Genomic DNA, 12,724 nt, shown 5'->3' with positions numbered 1-12,724 from the left:
CCACGGCCTCCTTGCCCTATGCATCTCTTCTATCTGGCTGTTCCTGAGTTTTGTATACATTCTGATGTTAAAAAAAAAAAAAACCTAGTAATCTAGTAAGTAAAATGTTTCTCTGAGTTCCCTGAGCTGCTCCAGCAAATTAATTGACCCAGGGAAGGGGTTATTGGAAACTCCAATCTGTAACAAGAGCACAGGTGATTATCTGGCTTTGCAATTGGCCTCTGAATTGGAGGAGGGGGGCGGTGGGGGGAGCAGTCTTGTAGGACTGAGCCCTTAACCTGGGAAATCGGATGCTTTGTTCAAGTAGACAGTGTCAGAATGTGGTTGAATTACAGGACACCCAGCTGGGGTCTGAGAACAATTCTTGATGTGGACCCTCCTCCACAGTGGAATAATTGGATAAAACTCTCTCAGCACTTAGAACAGCACCGTCACAAAATGTTCTCAACAGACCCTGGCTATTATGACAGAGACAGTTAGTGCTTGGTGCTTATTTATTCTTTCCATTACACTCCTCGGTCTCCCTTGCAGTTAGTTTAAGGCCAGGTGCCTAATTATACTTCATGAACTAGAGCAGAAGGGATGAGGCAGTAAAGAACCAGTGCCTTGAGAGGTCTCTTTCCCTGTTGAAGAGGACTGGGAGGCCATGAGTTCAAGCTGGCAGAGCTCCATGATGGGGTGCCACCCCATCCTCATCAGAGTGCAGTAGGGTGACAAATTTATGCTTTATCACTGACATTTCCAGGTTAATTCATTGCCTCAAGATGTCTTCTCTAGGTAAGGAAGACATATGACTTTAATGTTAGAGTTTTTTTACAAGTATTAATTCTAGATAATGACTGATAAAATGCTAAAATAAGTAACTGACTTCCAGTTCTTAATCAGTGTCAGGTCAGCATGCATGCTCAGTCATGGCTGACTCCTTGTGACTCCATGGCCTGTAGCCCACCCAGCTCCTCTGTTCATGGGATTCTCCAGCCAAGACTACTGGAGCGGGTTGTTGCCATTTCCTCCTCAGGAGATCTTTCCGACCCAGGGGTCAAACCCGAGTCTCCTGCACTGACAAGCGAATTCTTTGCCACTGAGTCACTTGGAAAGTCCCTCCAGTTCTTAATAAGCAGAATGCAATCTCCTTGAGATTACCTTTATCTTATTTACAATCGAAACCCCAGTGCATAGAGTGCTGCTTGCTTGGCACATAATTAGGTGCTAAATATATACTTTTTGTGGAGGTACTGTGAATTTTCAATATGCACAGCACTCTTCATATGTTGTATAGTACATAAGAAGTTAAACTGTGGTATTTACCCTCAAGGAGTACATCATCCAAGTGAGGAGAAAGTATACCTTTTCTTCCCTTGCTTCCTGCCCCCTCACCCCCAGGCACATGAACCAATGACACTGGTGCTTCAACTAAAAGACACGGTATATATTTTGAAATTTATGTTTAATTGGAGGATGATTGCTTTGCAATATTGTGTTGGATTCTGCTGTACATCAACATGAATCAGCCATAGGTATACGTATGTCCCCTCCCTCTTGAACCTCCTTCCCACCCCATCCCACCCCTCTAGGTTGTCACAGAGCTCCCTGCATCATACAGCAAATCCCCACTGGCTATCTAATTTTACATATGATAAAGTCTATGTTTCAGGGCCACTTTCTCAGTTTGTCCCACCCTCTCCTTTCCCCCTCCCCGCCACTCCGTCCACACATCTTCTCTATGTCCGTGTCTCCATTGCTGCCCTGCAAACAGGTTCAGCAGTACTGTCTTTCTAGATTCCATACATATGCATTAATATACAATATTTGTCTTTCTCTTTCTGACTTACTTCACTCTGTATAATAGGCTCTAGGTTCATCCACCTCGTTAGAACTGGTCAAATGTGTTCCTTTTCATGACTGAGTAATGTTCCCTTGAAGACACTATTTAAGTGCTAATCTATGCCACAGGTGGAAGAAGTTCAGCAGAGTGCTCGGCAAGAGCAGCAAACAACTGGGACCTGAAGAAGAGATAATATCTCAGGAGAGAAAGAGAGACTCAGATGCGTGAAACAGAGGTTAGTGGCTTATTGGGAGGAAAAACCTAGGGTTCTGCACATGAGACTACAGATGTTGATGAGACAGAGCTGATCTGGGAGAAAAATGGGCATGGAGAGGAGAAAGAAAAACCATGGATGGTAGATGCCATAATAGGCCCTCAGACCCCTACTCCGGACTTGCCGCTCATTCCTCTCGATGCTGGGACTGTTGATGGATGATGTCTCTCAGCTGAGAGCCCTCAGAGGAGAGCTGAGGGACAAGGTCGCATTCTCTTTCCCAGCACAGTGTGTGTCCAGTCATTTATTGATGCAAAGGCTGGGCCTTATGGCCGCAATGAAGGTTTCTGCAGGGCGTCCCGGCTCCAGGCCTCCAGTGGGATACAAATTCCTCTCTTGTGACTGTATCACAGCCTGGCGTCTCTCTCTCTGCCCAATCTTGCATTCCCTCCTTCCCTATGGGTATCACTTACCAAAATAGGCCCTATATTTCCTGCCTGCAGATCTCCACCTCAAAAATCTGCTCAGGGACATGTTATAAGGGTAGCACAAAGTGATGGAGTGTCCCACAAGCCAGGAAGAGCTTAAACTTGTTGGAGTTGATGAAGAGTCTCTAATGACGTCTGAAGAGGGGGATGAACATCTAGGAAGGATTTGGCTGGTGATGAGATGGAGGGTTGGTGGAGGAGAAGATCCTGTGTTTGCAAAGGCAGAATTCACTTGGACAGATTCTGCTCCACGGTCTATGCAACCCTTCAGTGAAATTCCATTGTCTAGACCCCAGAATATTTCCTTGGTATTTGTCTAGAATTTTGAAGTTCATTTAGGACTCTGAGCTCCAAGACTGAATAAAAGGGAGTGGAATTCCTTCCTTAGGTCCACTTGAAGTAGGATTACGTGACTAGAGTGAGTGTGAGAAAGAGCCAAAGTTAAAGGTGAATTCTCAGTTTCTTGAAGAAATGTCAGCATATTGTGACCTTTCTCAATATAGAATTGGGATTGTGAGGGAGTGAGCAACTGAAAGGTAGACAGCATCCTTATGTGAGAAAGCTGACCCCAGCTGCCTCATTCTTACCGCTCAGACCTTAACGTTCTGCAGTAGCACTGGTGATAGGATTGAAAAAAAAAGAGCTCATAGGAGTATTCTGTCAGGACAGAGAGAGAAGCCAGGGCAGACAGCCAAGAGGAGCTAAGTCCACTTAAAAAGCTATGGAAAATAGTGATAAATGAATATCGTTAATTGTTTGATGTGGTAACATTTTCAGACACAAGTTATGTAACATTTAGTGATTGTGTACATTTTTCTCTATTCTGATCGCTACTAGAATGATGCTCATTTCACAGAAACCATGTGCAGCTCTAATACGTGGTATCAATGGAGTCTTGGAAAACTATTATTTTGATTGGAGAAGTTCTAGAAGTGTTGATGGAATATTTAAATAAGAACTTGGGGGGTAAAAAAAAACTTGTAAAATGTTTGTATAACAGGGCCATTAGCTCAAGTGAGTTTGACATCCTGTCCTGATCATCCTAGATGGATGGAGCAGATGTTGGAAGGTAAAAATGTGAGGACTTATGGATTTGAATGAAAGAACAAAGATGGGACATCCTGAGGCAGGACATGTACAATGAGTGGTTTTGATGCTAATGAGCCCAGTAGAATGGGAATTACCTGCTTTCTAATCTTCCTCAACAAACATTTCTCAAGCCTCTACCTGGGCCAAGCACTTCATGGGAATGTATTTGGCAAACTGATGAAAAATCAGAACCGTTAAGGCCTTCTGAAGTCAGAAAGAGGAGGGAAAAGGTAAAAGAGACAAAGGGTTGAGGAAAGGACTGGAACTTGGAATTAGGTAAATGAGGAGAGCTAAGTCTGGACTGAGTGGCCACTGTGAGAAATGACTGCTCAGTCAGATTCCCACATGTGTCCATGGAATCACCAGCTGGACCCGTGATCCTGTGACTTCTGGAAGCAGAGGTGTCTGTGGCGTTAGGGAGAGGACAAGTCTGTCCCGAAGGCAGGCTGCCTGAGGTGCCATCTCAGATCTAGCACCACAGCTATGGGATTCGGCTAGTTCTTTAATCTCTCCATCCTCAATCCTCTATCCTCCCTCTCCTCTAGCCTCCATCCCTCCATCTGTACAATGAAGTTAATAACAGGACTTCATGGGATTGTTGCTAGAAGTTGATAATTCGTGGAGGGCACTCTGCATAGGGCCTTGCACTCTGTCATGATGCTTGAATAGGATTGCTCCTGCTCTGTGACAGCGTACATACTGTGTATAGACAGAGAGGCAACTTGAGAAATGGAAAGGGCACCTGCCCTTGGGATGTGGTCCTTGCAAACACCCTCCCTGGGGTATGAGAATGGACAAATCAGCCAACGCAGCAAGCAGCTTGAGGAATAAAGCTGGGATACATTCTCTGTGGAGTCATTCATCTCACCACAGACATCCACAGAGACATGTAATTTCTCTTCTCTTAAGTTTATAGCTTATGGAGTGCCTTAGCTTCTGATGGACTACAGGTACCTTCTGGTGAGACTTAAGCAATTTTCTCAATTTTTGTTTAATAAGAGTAATTCACTCTATGTGCCAAGTTCTGCATAAATAGTTTCTGACAGATGAAACAGTTTATAAATTCTCAAAAGCTTTTTATTATCCTTGAAAAAACCTTTACACTTACTATCTGCGTGCCCTGAGGGCTTGAAGGACGCTCTAAAGAACAAAAGCAGGCAATTTTTTTTTTTTTTTTTTTTACAGAACAAACATATTGTCCTGCACGACTAAGGCTTCCTCCAATTCCAAACCTTGGAAATCCTGTTCATTTTTAACCTAAATGCTCCAGCAGGAGCAGGAATAGGCCAGATTCACAGGATTTCTATGTCAATAGTGCCAGGTCCTTGTGTGACAGGTGACAAATGGCTTTTCTTCTTTTTCTTTCACCCTGGCAACTCCTGGAATATCTGAACTCTCATCCTTGGGTCTCTTCTGGCCTTTGAGGATAATAAAGCAGCTGTGTGTTAAGTGGAGCTAAAATAGCCTTTAAAGGGCTAGTCTGGCTTTCATAAACTCTACGTAATAATAAAATAAGGAGAAATGATGTAACTTGCACCCAAGACAATAGATTCTGACAGGAGAGCAGAATAGCTTATTGGAGTTTTTCCTTGTCTCTGTTCTCTGCATCAACTTGTGACTCACGTCTGATACCCTAAAGCCAGTTGATAGATTGGGTGCTTGTCTCCTGCCCTCTTTCTTAGTTGACCATGTGGTTTTGAAGACCTTCACTCGTTTTGTTCCACCTTCTGACAGTAGTGTGTGTGTGTGTGTGTGTGTATGTGTGTGTGTGTGAGAGAGAGAGAGAGAGCCATATAGAGGATATTTTTGTATGTATCTTTGCGCCCATCCCTGTATATTTATTAATATACTGAAGGCCCAGCGGTGGGGGGAAATCTTTCAGAGGCACGGTGTTAGTTGACAATTGTCCATGAGTGTCGCATGCACATCTTAAAATGGACATACTGACTGTTCTTTCTTCTTGGCTGTTTTCTGAGGATGTGTACCAGTGGACAGCCTTGGGAAACAGCATCTCCCTGCTCCCTGCCCGTCATAAAAGATTCAGGTTCCCTAAGCTCGGGGCTCCCCTCCTGGGGTGCAACTATTTCCTGCATGGGTTTAGTATGGTTTTCCTCCCAGTGCCCCAGGGTTCAGTGACTAGCATAGAAGTGTTACTGCTCTTGCTGTGTATAACAAACTGTTCTGTGTCTCTGATCCAGGGGTCCTCTATGAAACTGGGCTTCTCTAGTAGCGCAGATGGTTAAAAATCCACTTCGAATGTGGGAGACCTGGGTTTGATCCCTAGGTTGGGAAAATCCCCTTGAGGGCAACCCACTCCAGTATTCTTGCCTGGAGAATCCCCATAGACAGAGAAGCCTGGTGGGCTGCAGTCGGTGGGGTCGCTAAGAGTCGGACATGACTGAGCGACTAAACACATGAAACTGCAAACTAATTCATCTGTATATAAGCTAAAATCTCAGTCCTTTTCCCAGTTCTTGTTACATAGTTAGAAATTTAAAATGGTTCTGAGAGATTTACTGACATACAAAACTTCTGATAAGGATTCTTTAAAAATTTTTAATTATTTATTTATTTTTGTACAATTTTAAAGGTTACTTTCCCTTTACAGTGCTTCCACAATGTTGGCTATATTCCCTGTGTTGTATAACGCATCCTTGAGCTTGTCTTACACCCAGTAGTTTATGCTTCCCTCTACCCATACGTTGCCCACCCCCCCCCCACTGGTCCCCAGTGCTTTGTTCTCTGTATCGTGAGTCTGCTTCTGTCTGTCATACTTGCTAGTTTGCTTTGCGTTTTAGATTCCGCATGTAGGTGATGGCATACGGTATTCTGACAAGCATTCCAGTGTGCTAACCACTATGGCACCACACCAAACTGCTCAGTGTCTCCCTGCTTCCTCAAATTCTCAGAGACTCATGCTTTGTACGTGCGACATAGCGTCACTCAATCACTATTCTCCTTCAGTATTTTGGCAGCATTTTACGAAGTGACAAAAGAGCATTTAGCTCTCAGACCATTTTCTAAATATTATCAGATCTTTGATCTATGCACTAAGGATTGACTTCCTGAAAATGGCCTGGACAGTTTGTGATTAGCTAAAATGCAAACACTATCTCTGTCCCTACTGTGTAGATGGCTCAGTTATTCAGACACATCCATTTATTCAAATAAATTTATGCATTAACTTACATTTCACAGAGGCAAATAAGACAGGCAAACTCTCCTGCCTTCTTGGAACTTGTAGGTTAATGAGAAGTAAAGTATTACAAATATTTACATAAAATTATTTGATAAATAATAAGTATCATAAATGAAATAAACACTGAAGAACTATAAAGTACAATAAAGGATTTAATAAAGATCTTTTTTGTTCTCTCAAATTTCAAATGTAGTATAGATTAGCAAATAACTGCTACAAAAGTACAAATTTTTTAAACAATTGAGATCTTTTTTTCTTTTTTTTTGTGCTGGAACTTACAGATAAATAAGAAATAAGAACTAAAATGTATATATTCTTTAAAATTTTACACAAATAAAGTAACATTTCCCCCTGGATAAAGTGAATTTGGGATAGGTTCCATGATTTATTTTAAGAAAGATGTTGCTCTATTGACAATCTTGGAAGATAACTCAAAATTTGCTGACAATTATGTGGAAATTAGAAGCTGAAGGGAGCATGAGACCAAAAAGGCACATTTCACGTCTCAAACCGATAGGCAGACCAAAGACCTGAAAGAACTTTTTCACTTTACCCAGAAATGTTTGCTTCCCAGGTGGCTCAGTGGTAAAGAACCCACCTACCAATGCAGGAGATACAAGTTTGGTTCCTGGGCTGGGAAGTTGCCCTGGAGTAGGAAATGGCAACCCCCTCCAGTATTCTTGCCTGGAAAATCCCAAGGACAGAGGAGCCGGGTTGGCTATAGTCCACAGGGTCAGAAAGAGACACGACTAAGCGACTGAGCATGCCTACATGCATAGGTGACTACAGCCTGTGATGATAAGCACCTAATCTGTTAAATTTTAAAATAAGTTTTTTGAAATTATGAGGAGAAGGGAGACACATACAAAAGAATTCTTAGTTAGAAACATTTTCAATTAAAATTTTGGAAAAGCAGAAACTTTCACAAGGTTCTAGGCAATGCTCACCTTCATTCAATTCACAGGTTGATTTGAGCAGAAAAATTACACAATGGCAGGATCACCCAACACTCTGGGGCTATATGGAATAGTGTGTGTTTCATATCTGTCTGTCTCTGTCTCTTTCTCTTTGCATGCATGTGATTTATATTTATCTCCCCAGTTTTCAGAATAATTCAAACATTGTGTTTTAATTTGTAACTTATGCCAAATAATGCAGATAATTGACCAAAGTCTATACTTTTGCCTAGTCTTGGCAAGGTTAAATCATAAAATCCAAGATATAAAAGCTATTTTTAAGTGGGAATGAAGAAAGCATGTGATAGGGATTTGGCTGAGGAATGGTTAAAAAAAGAAGGTATTATTATGTTCATATAGATTAAAGGAATGTAATCCCATTGAAATTTTTCTTTTAAGGTGGTGCCAGAAAGGAATTTATTTTTCTTTGTAGTAATACTAGGACTTGAAATAACTTACCTACTAATTAGTTACTTCGTGGGAAAGAAAAAGCTCATTTGTGTTTGCATTGCTAAACATGAAGGCAAAGAAGCCAAGATGTGGTAGACCAGTTCTCTTCGTCTGTCAGCAATGGCAGTTGTTTATTTCTGTTTTCCCTGAATGATGCCTGGATACCTGGATGAGGCTGAGTTTCTGCCATAGCAGGCAGAGATGATCCTTGAATCCAGCAAACCACATGGCTCCCAGATATTGCTTCTGGCTTAGTGACCTTCACTGCACTACCCAGCTCATTTTGGACAGGGATTGTTTAGTGCGATTGCCCCTTGCTCCCAAAAGCAAATACATTACAAACTGGTGTCAGACTCCTTGTTTCGTTTCAGGGCATTGAAGAGTGAGTGTGTTTTCTCCAACTCTATTGGTAGCACAAATGCCCTCTCCTTCAATGTTTTAATTTTATGAGAACTTCAACCCCATGGCACTAGTGGTAAAGAACCTGCCTGCCAATGCAGTGAGACCTAAGAGACGTGGGTTTGATCCCTGAGTCAGGAAGATCTCCTGGAGAGGGGAATGGCAACCCATTCCAGCATTTTGCCTAGAGAATCCCCATGGACAGAGGAGCCTGGTGGGCTACAGTCCAGGGGATCACAGAGTCGGACACTGACTGAATTGACTTAGCACAACCCTGCCATCAAACAAAAGTTCAAAAGCTGCAACCCTTTCTTTCATTTCTTCATCCCTGTGAGGAGGAGGGACTCCTGGGATGAGGTATGGATGGGGGTAAAAAGCCTTTTTGTGTAAGATTCAAGATCTCATTATATTGCCTGTGTTTGGAAATACCAACATGGAAATATCCACATGGAGTTCAATTTATTTCTTCACATCTGACTCTGGAAGTTTCTGGCATCTAACAGTAACATTTTGGTGTTTCCTGAAAGACTCTTGGTAACTGGTTCTATTTTATCTGAATTATAGCTTATAAAATAATAGAAGAAACAAACTCATACTGTATTCATAAATGAAATTCTCCTGCTAGATCCAAGTCAATCTTACAATATCTAAATAGAAAACAATTGTAGTGAGTTTATAAATGGAATTCTTAGTTCTGTCTACTTCTATGAGACAATCTAAGTGACGCTGTCTTGAGAATTTAGCTCAGTGTAAGCCATTTCCATTTAATGACCACTGAAGCTAAAACAAATATTTTCCTCTTTAGAAAGTTATCTTCCAGAAATTCCCACTGACAATTTGAAGCATAGCAATTCAATGAGGGATTATAGAAGCCATATCTTGGGGGGGGTGTGTGTGTGTGTGTGTGTGTGTGTTTAAGCTTTTAATTTTATATTGGAGTGTAGCCAATTAACAAACAATATTGTTACAGTTTCAGGTGAACAGGGAAGGGACTCAGCAACACATATACATGTATCCATTCTCCCCCAAACGCCCCTCCAATCCAGGCTGCCACATAACATTGAGCAGAGTTCCCTGTGCTCTACAGTAGTACCTTGTTGGTTATCCATTTTAAATATAGCAGAGTGTACATGTCCATCCCACACTCCCTAACTGTCTCTTTCCTTCATCCTTCTCCCGCTGTAACCATAAATTCATTCTCTAAGTCTTTTCTGTTTTGTAAATAAGTTTATTTGTATCACTTCTTTTTAGATTCTGCATATAAGGGCTGTCATACGACATTTCTCCTTTTCTGTTTGGCTTACTTCACTCAGCATAACAATCTCTAAATCCATCCATGTTGCTACAAATGGCATTATTTCATTCTTTTTAATGGCTTAGTAACATTTCATTGTATATATGTACCACATCTTTATCCATTCATCTGCAAGATGCTGGATTTTTTCCTTTTTCTAAACATTAAAAATTTATTATAGAAATTTCAAACATGAGAAAGTTGAGAGAATAGTATAGTGAATTCCTTTGAACCCCTATTCAGATGCAACAGTTATCAATTTATGGTCAGTCTTTTCTTCACCTCCACTTGTTCTGTTCTCTTGCTTGGTTCTTTTAAAACAAATTCAGATGTCATATAGTTTCAAGTGTGTTAGTCGCTCAGTCGTGTCTGACTCTTTGTGACCCCATGGACTGTATAGACTGTAGCCCGCCAGGCTTCTCTGTCCATGAAGTTCTCCAGGCAAGAATACTGGAGTGGGTTGTCATCTCCTTCCCCGTGGTTGTGTTTTTAAGTTGGATAGACTAGGGACTCTTGCTGATCTGTACATTTCCCTGTATGTCCTAGGGTTGTAAGTATAGAGACATTTACCCTGAGAACTGGTTTTTGGACTAGCTACATCATCGTCAGTTAGATAACTTTAAAAATAATACAGAGTTGAAGACACCAGTCCCAGGGATACTTATTCAATTGGCCTGAAGCAAAGCTTTAGAATCAGTTTTATTTATAAGTTTCTTATTCAATTTTAAGTTATGCCATGTGTGGGAAACAGTTTTTAAATCCATAAGCTACTTCGCTTTTTCCTGTAATGCTTTTTCATGAAAGCGTGAAGAAAGAAAATAACTTCTGATGATGCCAAACTAAATGTCCCAGTGCTTTTCTTTGTTTGACTCTCTCTTTTTAAAGAAAATGTTGTGATGGCAAAACACTAGTTGTTCAGGAAGAGCCAACTTGGGCAAGCTTACACAATTTGTCAAATATGTTTTAGATCCTCTTGGGCCCTATGGTTGCATAGGTGTCTGTACCAGTCAGGATAAATTAGGTTATACTGTAGAAACGAACAGCCCCCAAATCTCAGTGGCTTAATATAGCAAAGTTTATTTACTATACATGCCACAGATCCACATGATCGATGGTGGCTTTGCTCCACAGCATTTTCTCTGGGGCTCAGGCTGACAGAGCCGCCTCTGTCTAGAACATCACTGGTGATTGTGGTGGAGCAGCAAAGAAGGCACGCTGAGCTGTGTGCAGGCTCTTAGAGCTTCTGTCCAGGGAGGGTGCCGCAGCCATGCCTGAATCCCGCAGGGAAGATGGAGAAGTAGGAGGGGATAGCAAACATTGAGAATTAGAGTGAACCACACAATTCTCATTAGAAAACAACTAGTGCTGAAATAAATAAACCAGCAGAGAGCAAGTGTTTATTGAGTACCTACCGTGTTCCAGGCACTGAGACCATAACAGTAAATGGGAAACATAAAATCCTGGAACTCCTGGGTCTTTCATTGATAGAGTGGAAGGGGGAATAAAATAAACATTTTTATTTGAAGAAGAACAAGACAGAATAGGAGACTAAGAATGATGAGCGTGTTGGGAGTTCTATTTAGACAAGGTCATCAGGGAAGTGTCTTGTGAGATATTTGAGCATAAAATTGAGAAGTGATTGCGTTCCTTTCCAGGGCCTGGGGATGGAGACTATTGACACAGTAGGGGCAGCGATTGCAAAGGGCCTATGGTAGGAACACGTGTGGCCTGACAGGCACCACAAGAAGGTCAGAGTAAACAGATGCTTCCATCTCAAAGGGGAGAAATAGGAAAGACAAAAAGGGGTAAAAGGCCCCAAATAAGTCCAAACTCTAAGACATGTTCCATGAGATCTAAGGCTTGAGTACAATCCTCTTTGGCTTGATGTTCTGCCCTCCAGGTCTAGGTGGAACAAAGGTCTCACCTTCCAGACACTAGGGCAGAAGTTCCATCTCGTAGCCCCGCTGTGGGGGTGTGGGGGATGATCTTGCCCCTGAAGCTTTGCCAGGGCTGGGTGGGACCCCCAGGTTGCTCTGGGAAACCCCATTCCCAGGGCTTTGAGCAGAGGCTATCTGTCCTTTCAAAAGTGAGGTGATAGTCTCCTTTTGAAACCAAGAGGGTGACCCTGTTGATCTCTGAATTGTCTTCAGGATTATTATTCCCTTGTCTCGAAGAACAATGCACATTCATGATCAAATATTTCTAGTGTTTCATCCTGTAAAATTCCAGAAGTCCGGCCATCTGATCTTCCTTCATCCTTCCTCTCCTTCCTCCTCAGCTCAAACTGGTAGCTTTCCTGCCGAGGTTGCTGATGAAATCCATGGTGCAAATACACACCAATCTCCTTATCAAAGAGATGCTTGACCACACCCTTAGTGCTCTCTCCCGAACACACTTTTTCAATTTTTGCAATATGGGTAGGCTGAGAATGTGTCCATTCTCTAAGTTCTGCTTCCTTTTGGCAGGACAATTCCATCTTCAAGTCATTTCTCTCTTCTCACATTGTCCTATGGGCATTCAGAAGGATCCAAGCCTCATCTTCAGTGCTCTGCTTAGAAATTGCTTCAGCTAAATATTCCATTTCATGGTTTGCAAATTCTACCTTCCACGAAACACCAGAACAGGAGCACAGTTCAGTCAAGGTATTAGACACTTTATTACAAGGATTACCTTTTCTCCAGTTTTTAGTAGCAAGCTCTTCATTTCTGTCTGAGACCTCATCAGAATGACCTTTATGGTTCACATTTCTACCAGTGTCCTGGTCAGGATTACTCAGGTATTCTCTAAGAAAAATGAGGCTCTCCTCTCCT

The 12,724-nt window shown here is 41.9% G+C and overlaps 1 long non-coding RNA gene across 1 annotated transcript in view; it reads left to right on the top strand.

The window, feature by feature from the left end:
- The first annotated feature begins 675 nt into the window (after positions 1 to 675).
- The window catches only part of LOC129642116 (uncharacterized), a 64,202-nt gene continuing 52,153 nt past the window's right edge, over positions 676 to 12,724 (top strand). Inside the window, exons 1-2 of the long non-coding RNA XR_008709542.1 lie at positions 676 to 777; positions 1,954 to 2,060. This is a non-coding gene — a long non-coding RNA (uncharacterized LOC129642116). The remainder of the gene's footprint in view (positions 778 to 1,953; positions 2,061 to 12,724) is intronic.

This window comes from Bubalus kerabau, chromosome 1 (assembly GCF_029407905.1).
Source record: "Bubalus kerabau isolate K-KA32 ecotype Philippines breed swamp buffalo chromosome 1, PCC_UOA_SB_1v2, whole genome shotgun sequence".
In the NCBI taxonomy this organism is placed as follows: domain Eukaryota; kingdom Metazoa; phylum Chordata; class Mammalia; order Artiodactyla; family Bovidae; genus Bubalus; species Bubalus kerabau.
The sequence above is the reverse complement of the archived record's forward strand: the minus strand, read 5'-3'. Positions and strand labels throughout refer to the sequence as shown.